Genomic DNA, 20,750 nt, shown 5'->3' with positions numbered 1-20,750 from the left:
TCGTAATTTAATTGTCAACTTATTGTAAATAAGCATCTTTATTCATAACTACAGCACCACCCCCTTATCTGCTTAAAGGAACAGTAACACCAAAAAATTAAAGAGCTTTAAAGTAATAAAAATATAATGCACTGTTGCCCTGCACTGGTAAAACTGGTGTGTTTGCTACAGTAACACTACTATAATTTATTTAATAAGCTGCTGTATAGCCATGGGGGCAGCCATTCAAGCTGGAAAAAAGGAGAAAAAGCACAGGTTACATAGCAGATAACCGATAAGTTCTGTAGAATACAATGGTGTTTTATCTGTTATCTGCTATGTGCCTGTGCCTTTTCTCCTTTGAATGGCTGCCTCCATGGCTACACAGCAGCTTATTTATATAAATTATAGTAGACTTTCTGAAGTAAACACACAACTTTTACCAGTGCAGGGCAGCAGCACATTATATTTTAGTTACTTTTATACACTTTCATTTTTTGGTGTTACTGTTCCTTTAATGTAATCACTGTGTTATTATTCTCTTTCAATTCTGTTCATACTGTTTTCCTTACTTTTTTGTTTAACATTCCTAGGTCTTAAATTACTAGTAGTTTAATACTCTCCATGCTACTAGAGATAATGTTGAGGGGATCTGCCATCACAAAATCATCAGGGAGATCATTCCAGCCTCATGGGTAAGAACCATTTGCATTGCTTTAAGCTAAAGTTTTTTTAAACTTTTTTGGGGATCTAACATTTGGTCAAGAAGGTTACATATGTATAAAAGCACTGTTGTGCCAGTAATTCAACCCCTATTTGATTTCTGGATGGACCCTACCATTTTGTCCACAAATGTGTAAAGAAAGATCTAGAGATTTATGCTTTCCTTAGATGTAACTCTAGATGGTGACTGGGTGGGTACAACTGTTCTTAATCTATGTGTAATTATGCCAGTGGGAAATCCTCATTGATACAGAAACATCATTTGGTTTCCCATAGTGGTGTAAATGGTAGGGGGTAGTTTGATGGTGCCCGGAGCCTGAGGCAAGAGAGGTCACTTAAGGATTGTCACTTGTTCTGCTGAAGGCAAGCTGCAATGAATCGTAGTCAACTCATGCACCCTGTCTAGGTTTGGAACTGTTTAAAGGTGACGTATACATCCTTGTTCCACATAAGTTCAATTACATTACTAGTGCACAGATAATCCCCCTGCATAATGGACCCCTGCTAGCAGAACAGTCACAGCAAAGGGAGAAGGGAACGTCATGTATAAAACAATAGGCAACGAAAACCCTATTCACTGAAGTGTTCAACACGGGGATATACTGCACTTTGAAGAGCCACTAGGCATTGTAATTGTTATATATTGTTGTAAAATGCTGTGTAACTGGTGTTTATATAAATATATGAAGATGATGATAGTATAGATTTTGAGCATGTTGCACATTCAGGTTGTTGCACAGATAACCTGAAGGAGTTGGCCCCACATTGTTAACTGCTTTGAGAAGCTTAGCTATCTTTATTTTAAGCCTTTATTTGATAGTAATTGATATAATTTTACTTGTGTGCTATGCATGGGTTATAAATTAACAACAGTCAAAACAATTCTGATGATTTGTCACATTTGGAAAAACTAAAATTGCTTTAAAAAATATTCCAGTTTATTAAAAGTTTTTTTCTGAACTGCCAGAAAAGACGTCCCTGGCAGGAAAGTGTTAATAACTGTGATAAAATCTGACCTGCTTGAAATCCCTCAGGAATCCCCAGTTCAAATTTTTATAATTCTGCCCCACAGCATGATCAGTAGTCAAAATACCTGATCCACTGGTCATACTGTGCAATGGCAGTTTTATGAGCAAAAACAAATAATCAGATTACTCGATTGTGCCTGTAAAGCTGTCGCTGCCCAGTGGGACACCGCCACAAGACATACCATCCCTGTTTTTTTCAACCACAATGCTCGGAAACCAGTTTCTGCATTTTAATGATAATGCAACGGCTGTTCCCCCTGGTTGAGACAGGCTTCATAAATTAAGGCCTCTTATTGATAGCATAAGTTTTTTTTGCTTAAGTGTACACTCAATCTACAAATATTTGTGTATATGAGCCCCTTATGCTCTTCAAATGGGGGCTATAATTCTCATTATATTTCTTGCACGAATTCCATCTGTGACATAATCTTTTACAAACCCCAAGACAGCAAGACGGTGTTCACCAGTTATTTTATCATTTATGAAGGAAAGGACCCCCTGGTTCTCTTCTTCCCCCTGCAACTATAGTACCAATATATATGCCTAGGCAACTCCAACAATTCTAGAAATATTTTTGCTGTGGGTCATTGCCACTAGTATGCCAATATGTTTGATGGGTTCACTGGTACTATCACAGTAAAATATTTCTTGTGGGCTTAATACAACATTTAAACTAAAATATAAAGCAGGGATCCCTAACCTTTCTTACTTGTGAGCCACAGTCAAATGTAATAAGAGTTATGAGCAACACAAGCATCATAAAAGTTCATAGGGGTGACAGTTAAGGTCTGTGATTGGCTATTTGGTAGGCTCTATGCAGACTATCAGCCTACAGGGGTTATTGGTTAGTACAGGTATAGGACCCATTATCCAGAATGCTCGGGACCAAGGGTATTCCGGATAAGGGGTCTTTCTGTATTTTGGATCTTCATACCTTAAGTCTACTAAGAAATCATTAAAACATTAATTAAACCAAATAGGATTATTTTACATTCAGTAAGGATTAATTATATCTTAGTTGGGATCAAATACAAAGCGCTGTTTTATTTTTACAGAGAAAAAGAAAATCAATTTTAAAAATCTGAATTATTTGATTAAAATGGAGTCTATGGGAGACAGGCTTTCCGTAATTCGGAGCTTTCTGGATATCGGGTTTCCGGATAACGGATCCTATACCTGTAGTACATTTTGTTTTTATTCAACCAAAACTTGCTGCCAAGCCAGGAATTCAAACATAAGCACCAGTTTTGGGGGCACTGGACGCAACATTGTGTTGCTCACAAACCACTGGTTTGTTGCTTCTATAGGTTGGGTGATAGCCTTCCTTTTGCAAATCATTTTATTTCCTTTCTTGGTTCTTACTCATACAATAATAATGAATTTTCCCCTTTAAAATCGACCTTATTAAAAAAAACCTTAAAATGTAAATTTTAAAAAATATTTTAATGAATTACATCCGACTTAGCTATCATGTGCTGAGCTGTAACTGGAATAAGCTGTACTAGACATATTATTTTACACAAATGAAGCCAAACATAATTCTACCAGATATTCGTGCAGGACTTAGTCCTGTGGGCTTAAAATCAACAGGAAGTTAAATCCATGAATATTTATTAGATCGCCTATCTGAGCAGAATAGCCAATATAACAAGGTTAGCCTTTACTCACTTTCCTTTCAGGAGAGAGAGAAAACACTTGCAAATAAACCTCAGGATTCTTGGGGTGAAATATTTTCACTTACGCAACACACTATCTAGATAACAGCAGAGAATGAACAGCCAAAAAAGCCCGAGGACCCTAATTTAGGTAATTATCCATGCTCAGACATTCCTCCACATTAAACATTTCTACTTTCTACATACGCTCTACAGAAAGAAGAAACAGAAGAAACCACAACTGTTGGAACACACTGGAAAAACCCTTAGACAGGTGATTACTACCAACATGTACACTTCCCAGTTTGCCTTATTTGGAACTGCCCAGTTTCACAGGTGGATTCTTAAATGTGCTTTCCGTGCTAGAAGGATAAAATAATGTATGGAAATTCCCATATAAAACTCAGCGCCAACATTTGAGACCTTTAGGCAGTAAAGGTATTAATGCTGCACTGCTTTACATCACAATGCTTTGTTAGTGTTAATAGTACAGTTCTCTGATTCCACTCCCCTGATCCATAAAGAAGAGCTACACAGAGAAGAGTTTCTGGCCCCTTTGAAAAGCATAAAGAAACAAAATACAAGGGATTCTAGAGAGATTTAAATGAAGAGTTAATGGCCCGCTGATTAGGAGTGCTATGCTTTAGAAATTGGAAAAAATACCGTTTTTTCCAGTAATCTCTTGGCATGCAGAACATAAAAGCTCTTCGATGCCTCCTTCTCTTCCCCTGTCCTCCCTTTTTAGGTACTTTCACTAATTTCAACTTAATAACATAATTAGTGCAGGTGAAGAAAAGAAACATGGAATTTCCCCTTTTAAAATGTATACATTAATTGCACGAAAACATTCCTTATTATCCCTTTCATTATAATACCCACTGCATGGAATGTGCTCTGCACAATAATTATGATATGAACAGAAGAGAATTTAACGATGAACCAAGTTGCAATTAACTGAAGGGTGTCATTCAATTTTTATATCTCAGAATAGAACTATATATTAATTAAATGTGATTAATGAAGTGCAGAGGGGGATTCACTTCCGAAATTAGGCCTGCTGCTATATCAGTATGACATTTTATGATATCTCAGCATAGGCTACAAGCAAATGCTTTACTGCTACAGATGTTCCAATATGTTTTCAGCTGGCCTGGAAGAAAGAAGTTCTCTCGCTCACAGGTGAATTTTTCTGCTAACAGGGGTACCAGCCCGGGGTAAGTGATTACAATACATGGGGGTGCCTAACATTTGGCACCCCCCAGTGATAGTACCTTTCCTTCAATTGCATTTTTTCTAAACTTTTTTTCACAATCATGTTTTTCCAGGTATTACAAAAAGAAATGCAATCAATGCAAATTATTAACACGATAAAGAAGATACATTTATTTTTACCCAATCCCCTCTCTACTAGTAGTCTGGTAGCTGAGAATTAACGTTCATGTGACTTAAATAGCACTAGCTCAGACAAGAACACAGTGGGGTATATTTATCATGCTGTCTAAAAAGTGGAGTAAAACATTACTGGTGATGGTGCTCATAGCAGCCAATCAGATGCTTTGCTTTTCTAACTGTTGGAATCTAATTGCTGATTGGTTGCCCTGGGCAACATCACTAGTAATGCTTTACTCCACTTTTTACACAGCATGATAAATATACCCCAGTGTGTCTTCTAATAAGTCCAAGAAACTGCCACACACTGTAGAGTTTGTTGTGATGCTACAAAGTGAATTTATTAGCTCATTTATAAGCAGACATCAAAAAAGGCAATGTTTCGAGCCTACAGGCTTGATAAAGGGCCCAGTGAGGCCTTGTTTGATGCTTATAAATGAGCTAATAAATTCACTTTGTAGCATCACCGCAAACTCTACAGTGTGCATCAGTTTCTTGGACTACATATGCATTTTGACCCACGGCAGGTGGGATACATTTACTGTTCCAAACGGATTGAAAGAAGTAGAGCACTTCACCATTGTCTTGTAAGGAGTATCAGGAAATCAGTGTACTAAAGCAAAAGGCTGGATCAATAGTCAGGGAGTTTAAGGTCATTGTTGGCTGCTCAGGAGTCACATTGGGTGAGCAGATTGAGGCAGCAAAATTGGGGCAAGGTCAGCAACAATTAAGAAAGAACAAAGACTTAAAGCTACTGAAGGATTAGGAGATATGTAAGCCTAAAACTGGGTTTTCCTAAATTGACGGTGCATCTGAATGGGTGTTTTGGTGTATATGACACTCGGAATCATATGGGCTTATTTATCAGTTTTCGAGTTTCTCTCTAAATCGAAAAAAACTTGTGTATTGTTTATTTATTAATAAGACAAACTTGTCGTTATAAAAATCTTGAATACCTCAATTTTTTTGATATTACAAACTCAAAAAATTCAAGTTTGAAAATATGGTGTGACTTTGCCTAGGACAACTATAGAAAATGGCAAGCTTTTAGATGGGGATTTTTTACATTTGGGTTTTTTGCACTTAATAATTCAAATTTTTTTCGCAAAAAAAAAAAAACTCAAATTGTAAAAAAAAAATCAGACTCGAACGTTGATAAATCTAGCCCAAAATGTTGAACTGTAGATTGATTGCTGAAGGTGACTGCACTGGTGCAATGTATCGATTATGTTAGTAAATTAACCCCAGTGGGCAATTAGAGTGCCTGGGTGCTAGGAGTCTAGATGGTTTACAATTAGCTAGAGATACTATTGTGCCAATGGTACTTTTTCATTCTTTAGCTGTTTAAAATTTCCTATTCACAGATCAGGTTATTGCTATGCTAAATATGGCCAGCAATTTAGTGAAATATCAACAAAATAACATAATGTTCATGATGGTTTTTGATGACATTAACACTGATAACTAACCATTCCAGTGCTAATGGTATGTTAAGAATGTTGCACTTAGTTCCACATTCCATCCAACTGCTGGAGCAGGTGCCATTAGTTGGCCTGGTGATGATCCTAGTCCATGTGCGCATCCCATGTAAATGTTAGCCGGGCTCTGTTTTATCACAACGGAGTGCAACCCCAGTCTGTGTAACATCAGTATGACAGTGTAAGTGCTACAAATGTGAGCATATTTAATAAATCCTGGATGCTTATTGCTTTCCAGATAAGCAAAAGTATGAGTTATATAGAAAACGTCCATAATAATTATACATCCGTATAGAACACAGCACATGGGGTTTCTTCTCTTAACTGAGGTGTTTATTATATATTTAGAAATCTCCGTTGCATAAGCCTTGCCCTTTCTATAGGATCTAGGAAAAAAAATTGCCCATCTGGATTACATTACCATTTGCAGGCAATGACAGGGCCCTCATGTGACCTGCACCTCTGCTGCTCTGTGCCTTGTGTTACATGTTTCTCCCGCCTGCCGCCTTTGAATCTAGTGTGGCCTAACACATGCCACTTGAGATTCAAGCTGTTTGCAGGTCTCTGTGCTCTGAAACAGTTATTTGCACAATGCCCCACACATTGCGCCCTTTTTTTTTTTTTTTTTGCAGAGATTGGTCAAAAAATGCATGCTTTCCCTTTTTTCTGAATGTGAGTTCAAGCCAAACTCAGCTCCCCTCAATGTAGCTACACTGAGGCTGAAGCTGCGCGGAGTGGATCCGCTTCTCTCTGCCTGGCTACAAAGCCCAGGCGCAGGTCGTGCATTTTGTGTGCCCTTGCCCTTAGATACACTTTGGACATAATAGCTATCACTGCTGCATAGTAGTGAAAGGGTCCCAGGTCTGATTCCATCCAGAGCACTGCAAAGAATTTGTATGTACTCCTTGTATCTGTATGGGTTTCCACCCAAAAAGAACCAAAGCAGGTTAACAGTCTCTTGATAAAATTGTCCTTATTGACCTTATTAAGTTTCACAGGGGCAGGGACTGATGTGAAGGATGTGTAATCTCTGTAACATATTTATATATAAATAGATAATAACTATTTGTTTGGGTTTTCTTTGAACAGCAATTTGGATCAAAGCAACGGAAATAAATATAACTTTAATTGAATAGAATTTCTAATTCAGTTGCTCTCTGTAGCATCAGGTTGTTTCCGTGGACAGTTTTATTTTTTTAAATAAAAATGAATATATTTGGAGGAAAACTGCAGAATTTAAAAAAAAAAAAAAAAAAAAAAAAAACAGTTTGTGGATTCACAATTCAATTTTATCTTCATGCGCTATGGATAAGCAGCTCTCATTTAAACAAGCCCGTATAGTTCTTCTGATTTCTGGCTTTTGGATAGCGGAGTCTTAATAAACATAAAACAACGATATATGCAAAAGCCCTTCAGTTTATATCTATTAATATGGATTAGACAGACCATGGACCGATTTCAAATAAACCATCAAAATAAATGTTCCTATGGAAAAATTGTACTAGGCTGTGTGTATGCAGGAAATGAACACAGGGCTCAGCTTATTCAGCTCCAGTCAGGGAATGAGCAGTTCTCCAACTTCATTGCTCACTGACAGTCTGAGAGAGCCGCAGTGTAGTATGCTCCTGGCAAGCCAAAGCAATATACTTCTAGCAAATTTAATGAACCCATAAGTTTGTTTTTATGTTATGCCAGGCCTTGTAATTATGCTGCAATGAATATGCTTACTTTTTATATCTGCATAAATTTCATGGCTGTGTGTTTAAATTTTATGCCTTAACTCTTTACTATATGCAGAACACTTAAAAGTATAAACAAAACGATTGCCCCTCTAAAGACCCAAAAATAACTCATTAATCAGATGTCACCAGAGCCAAGCATAACACAAAATGACCTGAGCACTAAATACAGACTGTGTGTCATAGTCAAGTGCAATCCATCCCCGTGAAGGGTCATTTGGTGTCACCGAACTGTAAAGTGCACTACCTGGATTTGGCAATAGGTGGAGGTGCAGCTTCTCATCCACTCAGACACCATTCCAGAATGAACCTATTAAGTAGCAAGGAATTATCACCATTTATTTATATAGGGCCAACAAGTTATGCAGCGCTATACATAGGAAAAAATATAACCATTGTTACCTGTTACGTTACGCCATCTTGTACTTTTATCTCACTGCTATAACACAGACCCCCAGCACAATCAGCAATGATGTGCACCCTTAGCCACCACTCGTATCCCCAGTCCTGCTGTATATGTATATATATTTTGAATCTAATTTGTTGGGCCTGGGTTCAACCCCTTGTCAGCTGCTCGTCTAATACTAAGAACCCCCTTGCATCCGAGGCTGTGGTTCAAAGTGGATGCAGCCCTGTGTATAATTTGTCATAGCTACATATGAATAAAGATGGTATTGTTATCGCAATAAGAACTAAAGGGGGGTAATATATTAAAAGGCACAAAATTTGTACCAGGTCCAGGAATCTGTTAAAGCCAAAAAAAAAACATTTATTTTCATTTCAAAACTGCATGACAATTACTGGATCACCAATGTGTACTTACCCCCAGTAGTGCATAGTATACAGGGAATACACAGCACATAGTTTGTGCAAACGTACACTTAATAATGACTTAATAGTTAATAGTTGTCATTTACAGTACCAAATGATGCCCCAGCCAATTTAAGGGTGGATAGCAAGGGTGAAGAATGAATCCTACAGTTACCCACAGTAAGTGCACATTTTTCCAGTCTTATATGTAGTTTAATATGCCCATTTGAGCCTCAGGTCCAGATGCTAATACAATTCACAATAGATGTCTTGAATAGAATGTTACAATATATGACAATGTCATCCACACAGTCATCTTTATCTTGAAAGAGCTTAAACAGAATGCTGTCCCATTCATTACAGGTTACACATGACTGTATTTGATTTGACAGTTATTATTTGGCTAAAAAAATGAAAATAAAATATAGCAGCCATTGGAACCCAACATCCTATCTCTCCTGTCAGTCAATGATGGACCATGCAAACCTCTCTCTCATCTAGCCTTCCATTCTGCTGATGTGTTCCAGCAGAGTTTATTAATTTATTATTTATTGTGAAATCTGTTATTCTAAAGAGAGACAAAATCTTTCTCTACTGCCCTGTGTTTCACTTATTCAATTACTTGGTGCCTGAGCAAGTCCTGAAGAACACAAAAACCCTAACTGAGATTTTCCTGCCTAAGTGGCACGAATGTCCAAATTTAAATTCAGTTGTTAGTAGGGTAGATAGAGAGAGACAGAGAGATAGATACAGAACCAGAATGGGTACCTTGGGCCACGGGGACTGCAATTGACTAACAGACCAACCATGCACACATGTCCCAACCATATATACATCCTGATGACGATCCTGAGTGGATGGAATGCGTAGATAGTATGCTTAAATAAATAACTGAGTTATTGGACACTGAAGCTGTAAGTGCTTCCTATATGTACTGGATGGATTCTTTGGGTTAGCACCCGGCCATTGGCTGTTGGATTGGTGAGTGCCGATTTTTGCTAAGTTCATGGGTCACACAAAAAGGCTTTATTTGAAAAAAAATGTGTTGTCCAAAGTTTCACTTTGTGCATTATAATGAATAATGTGCCCTTTACTGTAAAATATTAAGATATTAGAAGTCATCTTGTAGTTCCATGACCGTATAAAAGTACTTGGCCTGTACCCAAATTAAACTTGTATATAGGGGGGGCCAGTGCAACAGGGGGTTATTTTTTTATTGTGTAGAAGAGTAATAGAATTCTGTAATATATGCAGTAATATAGCCGTGTATCATAGCACCATATTTTATAGTATACTGTATGTAATATTCTTGTGTTACATTCTCATACTACTTTTCTTACTTACATGATGAGGGTGTCAGTAACTAGAAATGCCTTTTTTGTCATAGTGATGCGTAGCTTTTTGAAATATGCTGTCTTGTAAAAAAAGACCATGGTAATATGAGTTAATGAAGTCTTCATTTAATGCTACATAAAAAACTAGTTGCTTTGGAGAGCAGACTTGGATATCTTAAAGATGGGGCCAGTTAAATTGAAAAGAACTGCTGGGGGGGGGGGGGGGGGGGGGGCAATGGCAGGGGTGTTAACAGCTACTGTCTCTCCCCTTCTTGCAGGTTAAATGCATGATTGCCCCAGCAGCTTGGTCTTGGAGCCCAGACAGCTAAAATGATTCCTTAATAGGTTACAGATAAGACCTTTTGATTATTACCTGGATTGACAGCCAGAGAATAGGAGGGGAGCTTTTGGCTCCAGCCTGTTTAGTGGAGCATAAAAGACCCCTGGCTCTTAGGATAACCTGGGTCAAATGCTTTGGCGCCTTGAGTGTATGAAAGCCATTTTACAGACGCTGAGAGAGGGAGAGAGGAGAAGGGGGAGGAAGAAGACTGAGTAAAAAAAAAAACATTGTAACTTGCACTGTATTAGCTCCCTGCATTCATTTGCTGATTTTTTTTTTCACAGTAATTCATCACTATTAAGGTGTCATAAAACTCTGAAACAAGGGACTCACACAATATAGTTGAAAAAATAAACTTTACTTTCCTATGCAATCATGTGGAACCCTTTTTCATGCAGGCAAGGCAGACACAGAATAACATACCAGCCAAAAGAGCTATTACTGAGCACCAATTTCCACACATTTTCACTGATGCACAATTTTATTCACGCACGGGTAGAACTATGTAACTGACAGTAGATCAGTAGAAGTCTGAGTATAGCCAGTCAAACACTGGATTGGCTGATGGGACAAATGGACAGATTCCGTATGAGGTGCCAATCACAGTATGGCTTTATTGTTGTGCTTCTTCAGTCCAACGGGCCCCAATGATCAGTACAACATTAAGTGAAGAGGCGCTGCTGCTAGAACATCGGCAAACAGGCCCAGTTTATAAACTAACCAACATCCATAGTACCTGGAGATCATTTGGCATTGTGTGGCCACCATACATGCACCAATATTGTGTAAATTTGTTTTGTAAGGTTTCATCAGTGTTACGCCAGCTTTATTTTATAGCCAGTTTTCTTCAGTTAAACTGAAGTAGCACTCCTGTAAAAATGTCTTACACCCAGTGTCATTTTTTTTTTAATATTTGAATTATTTGAATAAAATAGAATCTATACAAATTACTAAAAAGAGGTGATAAGTACCCTTGCACCCACTGGCGCTGTGTGCTTCACCTTCACCTTTACAATGCTCCATGTACATAGAGCTGTCCTTAGCAGGTAGCAAATAGGGGCAGCTGGCTTGGGCCATTAGCTTGAAAAGGCCAATAGATTGCCCCAGAATCCTCAACCCCTAAGGACTGCCCTGTGTGCATGAGCTGTAAAGAGCTGAAATTGTGCACCCTTCATTGCTTTAGCAATTTCAGCTGTGGCAATAATAAATAATCCTTTTTGTTTCTTCTTTTAGTTATCAGTAGGTGCACGGTAAGTAGCTCTAAACGTTGGCCTTTGTAGTTTGTCATGGTTTGGTTACAATTTCATAAAGGGATAACTGAAGTTTTTTGCCACAAAGATATTAGTTCATTAAAGTTATATTTGTGCTATGGGCATGCTGCTTTCTGTTGCAATGTAATCAAAGGGAAATGTTCTCCTGCATTTTGTCATGGTGACAAAACATCCAAAAATTCCTTGCCTTTGTGGGGCTGCGAATCACTGCAGGTAAAACACTGACATTTTGAAGAAGTTCCTTTGTACATGTCTGGAGTAAGTGTTCTACCTGTGGCAATCCCCAGCACCCACAATTTCAAGTCATTTCCTGGCGTTTTGTTGCTGGAAAAAAATGCAGGATACTAAACACCACATGTGGCTTTGTCCTATCAGGAACCATTTTGTGGCTGCCCAATCAATATCTGTCTAAAAACAGCTAAATATTTATCAAGCCTGGTGAGGACTGCATTGGTCCAATCATTGTTTTGGGAGACAAATGCTTTAATCAGTGTGATTTGGATCCATTTTGATACATTAATATATTTGGGAAAGTACTTCTTTTGCAAAGTCCTTCCAGTGCAACAGGTGAACTTCCCTATTAAAATGTTGTTTTCTTTATATCCTTTGCATGGTGCAGTGTTTTCTCAGAGCACAGAGACCCGCAGCTGCCCCGACAAATACAGCACTGCCTACATGCTCTTGTGCTCTTCAGTGCTGTTTTATGCTGTCAGAAAATCCATGCTAACAGGAACCTGCTTGTGTTTGTAAAACAGTGATCCCCAACCAGTGGTTCGTGTACAACATGTTGCTCCCCAACCCCTTGGATGTTGCTCTCAGTTGCTTTAAAGCAGGTGCTCATTTTTTATTTTCTGACTTGGAGGCAAGTTTTGGGGACATAAAGGCCGAGTGTACTGCCACACAGAGCCTCCTGTAGGCTGCCAGTCCCCATAGGGGCTACCAAATAGCCAATCACAGCCCTTATTTGGCACCTCATGAACATTTTTTCATGCTTGTGTTGCTCCCCAACTCTTTTTACATTTGAGTGTGGCTCCCGGGTAAAAAAGGTTGGGAATCCCTGTTGTAAAGGCTTGTAAAAAGCAAGCTGTTGTTTGTTCATTTCCCAGACCCTGATTTACATCAGGTATTCACACAGTACAGCACAGAGCCCTAGACAACCTACACACGTTCACTACAATGTACCACATCTCTGTAGTGCAGAAAACAGTTCAACCCCCTTGACTCACTTGGCTCTAGTTTCTTTTATGTACCCCATAAAGCGCTGAGGCCAGTACCCTCACCAGTACACTAGATATCCTGAAGTTATAATACATAATATATGATTTTGTAAATGAGAATACATATGCTTAAATATAAACAATCATCTCTGTGGGTTGTGTGTATTTTTATGCTCTGTTTATTATTGTCTATGCCTTGACATTGACAGATAATGATAATAAAGAGACTGTGGTGTTGAGTCAGCTAAAAGTTTTTAGAAAATTGTAAATTTGTAACAACCCAAAAGGAGCTTATTTGACACCGTTGAATTGTTCTATAAGCAGGGTATGCTTAGGCGCAGTACTCTGTACGTGTAACCAGTGTCCTTCAATGTCACTGAATGCTGTATGATTGGTAGCCAAATTGTTTGGCCATCACATAATAAAGTATATGTCAAGCTGGATCACACTATATTGCAGTACAGTGTATATAGATAAATGCTGCTAAAATGATCCAAATCTTTACCTATGTACTTAAATTAGATGTGATGTTCTTTTTTTCTGCCAAGATGAAAAATTTCAAAGATAAAGGACTACACTTATAACTGAGCCCGTTTTCACTAATTATTGCAACTATATACGTGTCACTTATCACTCAGATTTATCAAAATATGAGTTTAGAGTTTAATACATAAAAACATTCTATTCATTTATATGGGATTATTTAAGCATATTTATCAATGGGTAAGAGTTAGAATTCACTGAATGATAAATACACTTCTTAAAATCCCATAGAAATTAATAAAACGTAGGTTGAGTTTTTATGTATTAACTTGAATTTTGAATTATCTGTAACCCAGGGATGCCAGGTGCACAATTGCTTGCAAGCCTCCGTTCAGCAGTTTGTGAAGGCCAATAACTAATGTAACATGAAATGATTTAGTGAGTAGCCAGTTACAAAAATGACAGGGAAAATAACCTTTACTTGAGTGATCCTCTAAAACCTTGAATAACTGTAAATAGCACCTTTCTCCAAACTAATAGCTGTAACCTCTGCCCATATTCTATAGAAAGCAATTTTGTAATCATTTAATTTTGCAGAATGTCACATACCAAGCAGACACTTCAGACAGTGGCTCTGTTATAGTTCTGTTTCTCTATAATTTGCCCTTATCCTCATAAATAAGGATAATAGTTCTAGTTGACCCTCACAATGGAAGTGCTTAACAGTAAACTATTCCTTTAATGGCCGTGTCAACCCCAAAAATAAGATTTGCCTACTAAAGAAAACATAATTCTAAGCAACTTTCCAATATGAATTGATTACAATTTTTCAGTGTTAATAGTTATCTGTAAATGTAATTGCTATTAAAAGCAGCATTTGCTGAACTCCTGGTTGTTTCTTTTTAAACAATGTTGCAAGTGCCAGTTTTCTCCAGCAAGTCAGGTCTGTCAGTCTGCTGCCTTGTGTTACATTGTTTCAAATGCCAGAGCCACCAGGGCAGAGAAGAAAATAGGACAGATAAACACTGCTTTTAATAGCAGTTATATATACAAATAACTCTAAAACCATTATACTACTAGTGTCAACACTTTTATAAGGTCAAAGTGGTTAGCAATTCTATGAAGCATTGTCTGAGTTAGTTTGGACCAGGCAGTGCTTGGGAGAAAATTCTTTAAGGGCGAGTCTTTTTCGGCGATTTGCGCGAAATCGCGCCGCCGCGTCTGCCATCCCGCCGGCGACTTACATGTTCGCCGGTGGGATGGCAGGGGGAAGGCAACTCGGGGAGATTAGTCGCCCGCGAGCAGGGAGTTTTGCCGCGGGCGACTAATCTCCCCGTGTACCAGAGCCCTAAAATGTATTTTAACCCCCACCCATTAGCTCACAACAAGGTAATAGATAAACTGCTTTATCAGTCATTCAGCCATAGTTACAAGGCATTGGGGTCATAGTTTAACCTTTTACACCTATATAACTGCTAGTTGATCCAGAGGAAGGCAAAAAAACCCTTCTGAAGCCTCTCCAATTGGTTGCAGAGAGGGAAAAAATTCCTTCCTGACTACAAGATGGCAATCGGACCAGTCCCTGGATCAACTTGTACTATTTACTTTCTTTCATAACCCTGTATTTGCTCACTTGCTAAAACAACTGTTCAACCCTTCTTGAAGCTATCTAATGTATCAGCCAGTACGACTGGTTCAGGGAGGGCAGTCAACAGCTTCTCAGTTCTCACAATATAAAATCCTTTCAGACTTTCTTCTAGTCAGAATGGATGCCCTTGTGTCTGCTGGAAGCATTAGAGAGGTTATTATATAATCCTCTTATATATTTATACACAGTTATCATATCCCCCCTTAAGTGCCTCTTCTCCAGTGTAAACAGACCTAACTTGGCCAGTCTTTCTTCATGATTGAGACTTTCCATACCCTTTACCAACTTAGTTGCCCTTATATGTAGCCTCTCAACTCAATAATATCCTGTTCGAGCACTGGAGACCAAAACTGAACAACATATTCTAGATGGGGCCTTACCAGCGCTCTGTAAAGTGGAAGAGTAACCCCTCCTCCCGGAAGTCTATGCACCTTCTAATACAGCTAAAAACCTTGTTTCCTCTAGCAGCTGCTGCCTGGCATTGTTTGCTACAGCCAAGTTCCTTCTCTATTCAGTGGTGAGTTTATCTAACAGATCTTCGATCAACTGGTGGCACACTAAATAAATTGTGCCTGGGCCATTGGTGTGGACAAGCATGATCCTTACAATGCTTTGTGGGTAACCAGTATCAGATCTGCTGCCCTTTTGCATGTTTGTGACACAGTTAAGAGGCAGTTAGAATCTGTGTCTCCAGCAGAGTCGGTGCTATAGTGCCCATACAATGTCTAGAAACCAGTGTCTTGTTAAATGCTGTGTATGTTGCAGACGAAGTTTGAGTGCACCTCCCACAACAGGGCCTGAACTAGGGATAGGCAGAAGAGGCACCTGCCTAGAGCGCAACAGTTGGGTTTTGCCACAAATCTCTGTGACACTAATCATGTGTGAACCTATTATTGCAGAGTTTTCGGTGAGGAACTAAACTAATGTAGGGCAACGTAGAGTCAGGTGGGATCAGACTCACCTCTATCCCTGCCCCACTATGGAAAACTTAACCAGGACACGAGTAAAACACTATTCTCCCCTGGTGTTCTACACCTCAAGTAGAATTTGCCTCTGTATTATGCAGTTGCTCACACCTCAGGCATATCTGCTGCCACTAAGTACCATTCGATTGCTACTCCCCTGAGAGGGAGTGATGCACATTTCGCTCATAAAACAATAATGCTTCTACTGGGTCCCGGAGTGCATGTCCGTCTGATGTTGCAGTTCTGCTGGTCTGCCCAATTTACCCTAGCTATGGGTTTGGGGCACTCCACCAGGGCCATTGGAGTGGCCATATTTGCACAAGTTTTAAAGTGTATTTAAGAAAGCATCTCCGCAAGCAAAGGGTCTGAGACAAGGCACCTGGACTAAATGTATTAAGTGGTGAGAAAAAAGTTTGCTAAGTGCCCTTGTATGATTCATATGGGATTTTAATAAGTGGTTCACAAAAATGTCTTGGAGTAAATTTGTTTGTTGGTTGAGCATTGTGTTAGTGTTAATAAAAATGTGTTCAACTGCTCAATGGAGTGTTAGAGCTCAGTGGCAATATCCCACTCCAACACCCAAATGAGTCTTCTAAGCACCAGGTAAATTACATTGTATTAAAATTAATTAATAAATACATTAATGGAGCACTGAGGTCAGGATAAAAAAATATTTTCTACACTGTAACAAATTGTTAAAGCATGGAAAAGAATTTTGTAAATGTAAAGGTACTGTATTTTTATTCATCAGTAAAAAACCAAAGGAACATGTAATGGGTGCAATGACCTAAAGCCTAATGTTCATTGAACCTACAGCAAAGATAACTATTATGCCTTTGTTATTTGCTACCTGTGACTTCTCATCCACACACCACTCTTGTAAGTGTTAATATCTTAGTAATGGTGCAGCTTTAAAACCATTTGCTTTGGCATGGAGCAATACTTTCCATATACTCTACAGGACTTACTGAATATACACTTTAAAAAATAGCCCAAGGCAATAACAGTTTTGCCATAAAATATAATAAACTTACATTTTAATATATTATATTTAGATATAATGCAAGCAGTATTGGCTATAAAGGGAAGAAGGCTTGTTCACATTTTGCACAGTTGCTAAGCTTGCAATATTAGTGATAGCCAAGCTAGAGTTTTATCAGACCCTTCCCTGAAAGTGTCTACTTTACTGGCTCCCAGCCAGAGCTGTCATTCAGCCACAGACAGTATCCCTGTCAGCGCACTCTCTCTGGAGTCGTCACAACATTGTCAGGCCTGGCGCCTAGAGGCTGCAGCAGACATGGCTTAGTAAGTCTGACTCTGCAAGGGTGCATAGACTCACAAACAGAGCTTAAAGTAACATGAGGATATTGAAGAGAAGAACTAGATTGTTAAGGCCTAGGGCCACAAGAGCCCTTTGGATGGCCACTTATTAATGTAACAGCATAGCAATTGTGATAAATCAATATATATCTGCATATATCCATTAGTAACTTGATATTAGTAGCTTGAGTATATGTGATTTATCAGTTTGAGACTATCAAGATAAAAAAGGGACGTTGATAAACTGATGCTGTCTGATGCTGACATATGTATAATGAGAAAATTTGATAGAATGTTTTTATTTTGTCTAATCATGATGACTTATTGATTATTAACCAATAAAATGAAGACACATAAGTTTGCCATAGGATGATACATAATAAGAAGACCGTGTAATGGTCAGCTGGGTAGAGATCTCTCCGAGCTACCGAATGCTTCTGTATTTTGTGCTTGACCTTCTCTGATTAAATAAATACATAGGATCTACTGAAATTATTTGGGGAACCAAACAATCTGCAGGACCCAACAATCTGCATAGAAGTAGTAAATACATTTACATTTATTTATATTATGCAGTTGAAATTAAAAAGCTGTTGCTCCTTTTGAGTTATCAGGTCATTCTCTCAGCAAAGTATCAATTAAGGTACAGGGGTAACTCATTAATTAATGCCCAAACATGACATCATCGGGTTCCTATACAAAATATTTCTTGCCCTCCTCCAACCATGCTTGCAGCTCTTCATCGAAATTTTGCAGAAGGTGCTGGCCAGAGGGATAGAAACATAGGCGCAACTGCTCAAGTCAGGTGCAAGGGATAGTTTCATTTTGTTTAAAGATTGCCTTTTTACTGGATGAAACACAGCAACCTCCTCCTCTAGTGGGACACACATGTTTCTTAAACTGGGCAAGCATAAGAAATAACATTGTCAATACCCTATTGCCAAAATAGTTGTTGTGGTAATAGGGACTACTTTAAAAATAAATAAATTAACTGGCTTTTACTGTATATAAAGGGCTCCCTTACACCTGACAGCACTAAGCTCCCACAACAGATTTGCAGTCCAGCTCAGACCATTTTGGTAGTAGGGACTTTTCTAACAAAAAGTAGCAGTTGCAGCCCTTAGCACTCCAGCAGTTGTACCTAGTAAATGGACTCTAGCATCTTGGGAAATATGGCCTGATAAAAACATTGTACTATTCATTACCATTCATTACTCAGGTTCATATGCTTCTCAGCCTGTTACCCCTCACAACTTGCCCTCTATCTCCACCTACCCTGCAAATCCCCCATTAAACATTTCCTAAGTTTACATCCTGCCTATTTTGTATCTGATCTGTAGCTATCTACTCTAGGATCTGAACTTTGCTCCTTTTGCCCCATATATGTACAAAATTGTGAGGGAGTATTCAAATAGCTTATAAATTGGACTGCTTACTTGTAAATACTCCCTAGGGTAAAAGATGCCAACTTTCCCTAATGCCACTACAGTAAATTGGCGGCGTAGTATAAAACAGTAGGAGGATTGTCTGTAGATGTAGAAGGGAAATAATAAAAGCAAATCAAAATATAAATCCCCTCTCCTCAAAAAAAAACTCTGCAAGGTTTTAAGAGACATTTCTTGTGATCTTTCAGATGAGACTTCAGTAACAGAACTCTCTGTATAGATGATGCCCTCTTGACCAAAGCTGTGAGTGTCCGACATGCTTCTGCAACTCTCAAGTGAAGGAAATCAGCCAGCATGCAGCATTCCCTTCATTACCAATGAACTAAAGTCAAACTCTTTACAGAGTTTGGGTTAACTCTAATTAGGCCTTCCAGCTGCCTGCCAGTGTTGTAGGAGGGGACTGTCCTTCAGGTTCAGGTTAATTAAAACATTCCATCAGAGTTAAGTCATTTTTAGTAATTTCCTTAGATCCCCTTCCCAGAGAGCATCTCCTGACACTAGGAGCAGTGCCTACACATGGATTATTTATTCATTGATGACCCATACTGCTTCAGAATCAGCTCAAGATTCCCTTTTCTGCTCAGCTACTGGAGAACTCGGGAACATACTGCTGAGTAAAAGCCACAATGTTGGCCTGTCATCACATTTATCATCCAAACTGCCAACTCCAATAGAAGAACACTTCTCAGGCCTTTGTTTTTTATGCCATGTGTTCTTGGCTTGGAGACTTCAGCCCAGCGCTATAGTGTGCATTGAGTGCATCTATTCCCAGGCTCTGTTGTCTCAGATGCCTTTATATTTGACATTTTCTGGAAATGACATCATCACATTTTATGCCTGCTGCTGACTAATGGTACAGCCTGGAGAGCTTTTAAAAATATTTCGGCTGTATCCAGTGGCGATAAATAAGCCTAAAGTCTGGAACGCACAGCAAAGGCTTTAAGGAGTTTCAGCAGAAAAGCACCACTGTGCAAAGTTCATTTATCCAGGTTTCTTCATACTAGAGGACTATCTGTGCTCTTTTCCTTTTCCTGCAGGACACTAAGAATTGTCTTTATAGATTTTAGAGGGCAGCCAATAGCAAAAACTGAAAACTCTTAATAAATCTTTAATTATCCAGCCAGTCTCTGCAGGGTTTTTTTTTCTTTGACATAGAAATAGAAATGTATAAATTATAAAGAGGGCCACTTTTTAGCCCCCTCAGCAATTTCAGTTGCTAACCTTCAGATTCTAACCTTCACCTCCCAGCCAGTCCTGAATGGTTGCTTTCGGCATCACCTTTTTTGGAACTGTTAAGCATATGCCTCGTGTGTTTTTTACAAAAGAACATTACGAGAGGGAAAGCAAAAGTTAGGGTCTGGGGCCCGACAAAATGGTGCTTCTCGGTAGTTTTAACCTTTATATATACCTTTCTCAAGTTGATGTACAGTTGTGTACAATAGAACTTTCATGGAGACAGACAGGTAATTTGACCTGCCAGAAAGAACCCCTTTAGCAGAAAATTTAATTTACAAACAAAAAAATTACATATTATTATATTGTGTAATAATGTATAAGTATTTACAAACAGGGCCAGATTTGTAAGACGGGCACCCCGAGGCCGCCCCCTGTCCGTCACCCCCCCCGGCCCCCGCACACGCATGCGTGCATCCTCCCCGCATGCGCAAACTCGCAATCGGGGGTCTTTACAATCACATACAGAGCAGTGGGGGAGAGGTCCCCATTGTTCCGTATGTGAAAAAACGTTAATATTTTGGTACGGCGAGGCGGCATGCCGCCCCCCCCAATTTGTGCCGCTGTAGGCCCGGGCCTTTGTGGCCTTTCCACAAATCCGAGCCTGTTTACAAACGGACCAAACTTTATCTAGACATTTAGCTCAAGTGGCTCGTTACGTGTTACCTTGTCACCCCATATAAGCAAGTCATC

At 39.0% G+C, this 20,750-nt stretch overlaps 1 long non-coding RNA gene across 1 annotated transcript; it reads left to right on the top strand.

Moving 5' to 3' along the window:
* Positions 1-576: 576 nt before the first annotated feature.
* Positions 577-19,943, top strand: LOC116412311. Its single transcript, XR_004223658.1, has 4 exons — positions 577-674; positions 3,602-3,659; positions 4,531-4,599; positions 19,013-19,943. It is a non-coding gene; the product is annotated as an uncharacterized LOC116412311 (long non-coding RNA).
* The last annotated feature ends 807 nt before the right edge of the window (positions 19,944-20,750 follow it).

The sequence above is a fragment of the Xenopus tropicalis genome, chromosome 7, assembly GCF_000004195.4.
Source record: "Xenopus tropicalis strain Nigerian chromosome 7, UCB_Xtro_10.0, whole genome shotgun sequence".
Taxonomy (NCBI): Eukaryota; Metazoa; Chordata; class Amphibia; order Anura; family Pipidae; genus Xenopus; species Xenopus tropicalis.
This window is presented reverse-complemented; position numbering and strand designations above follow the sequence as displayed.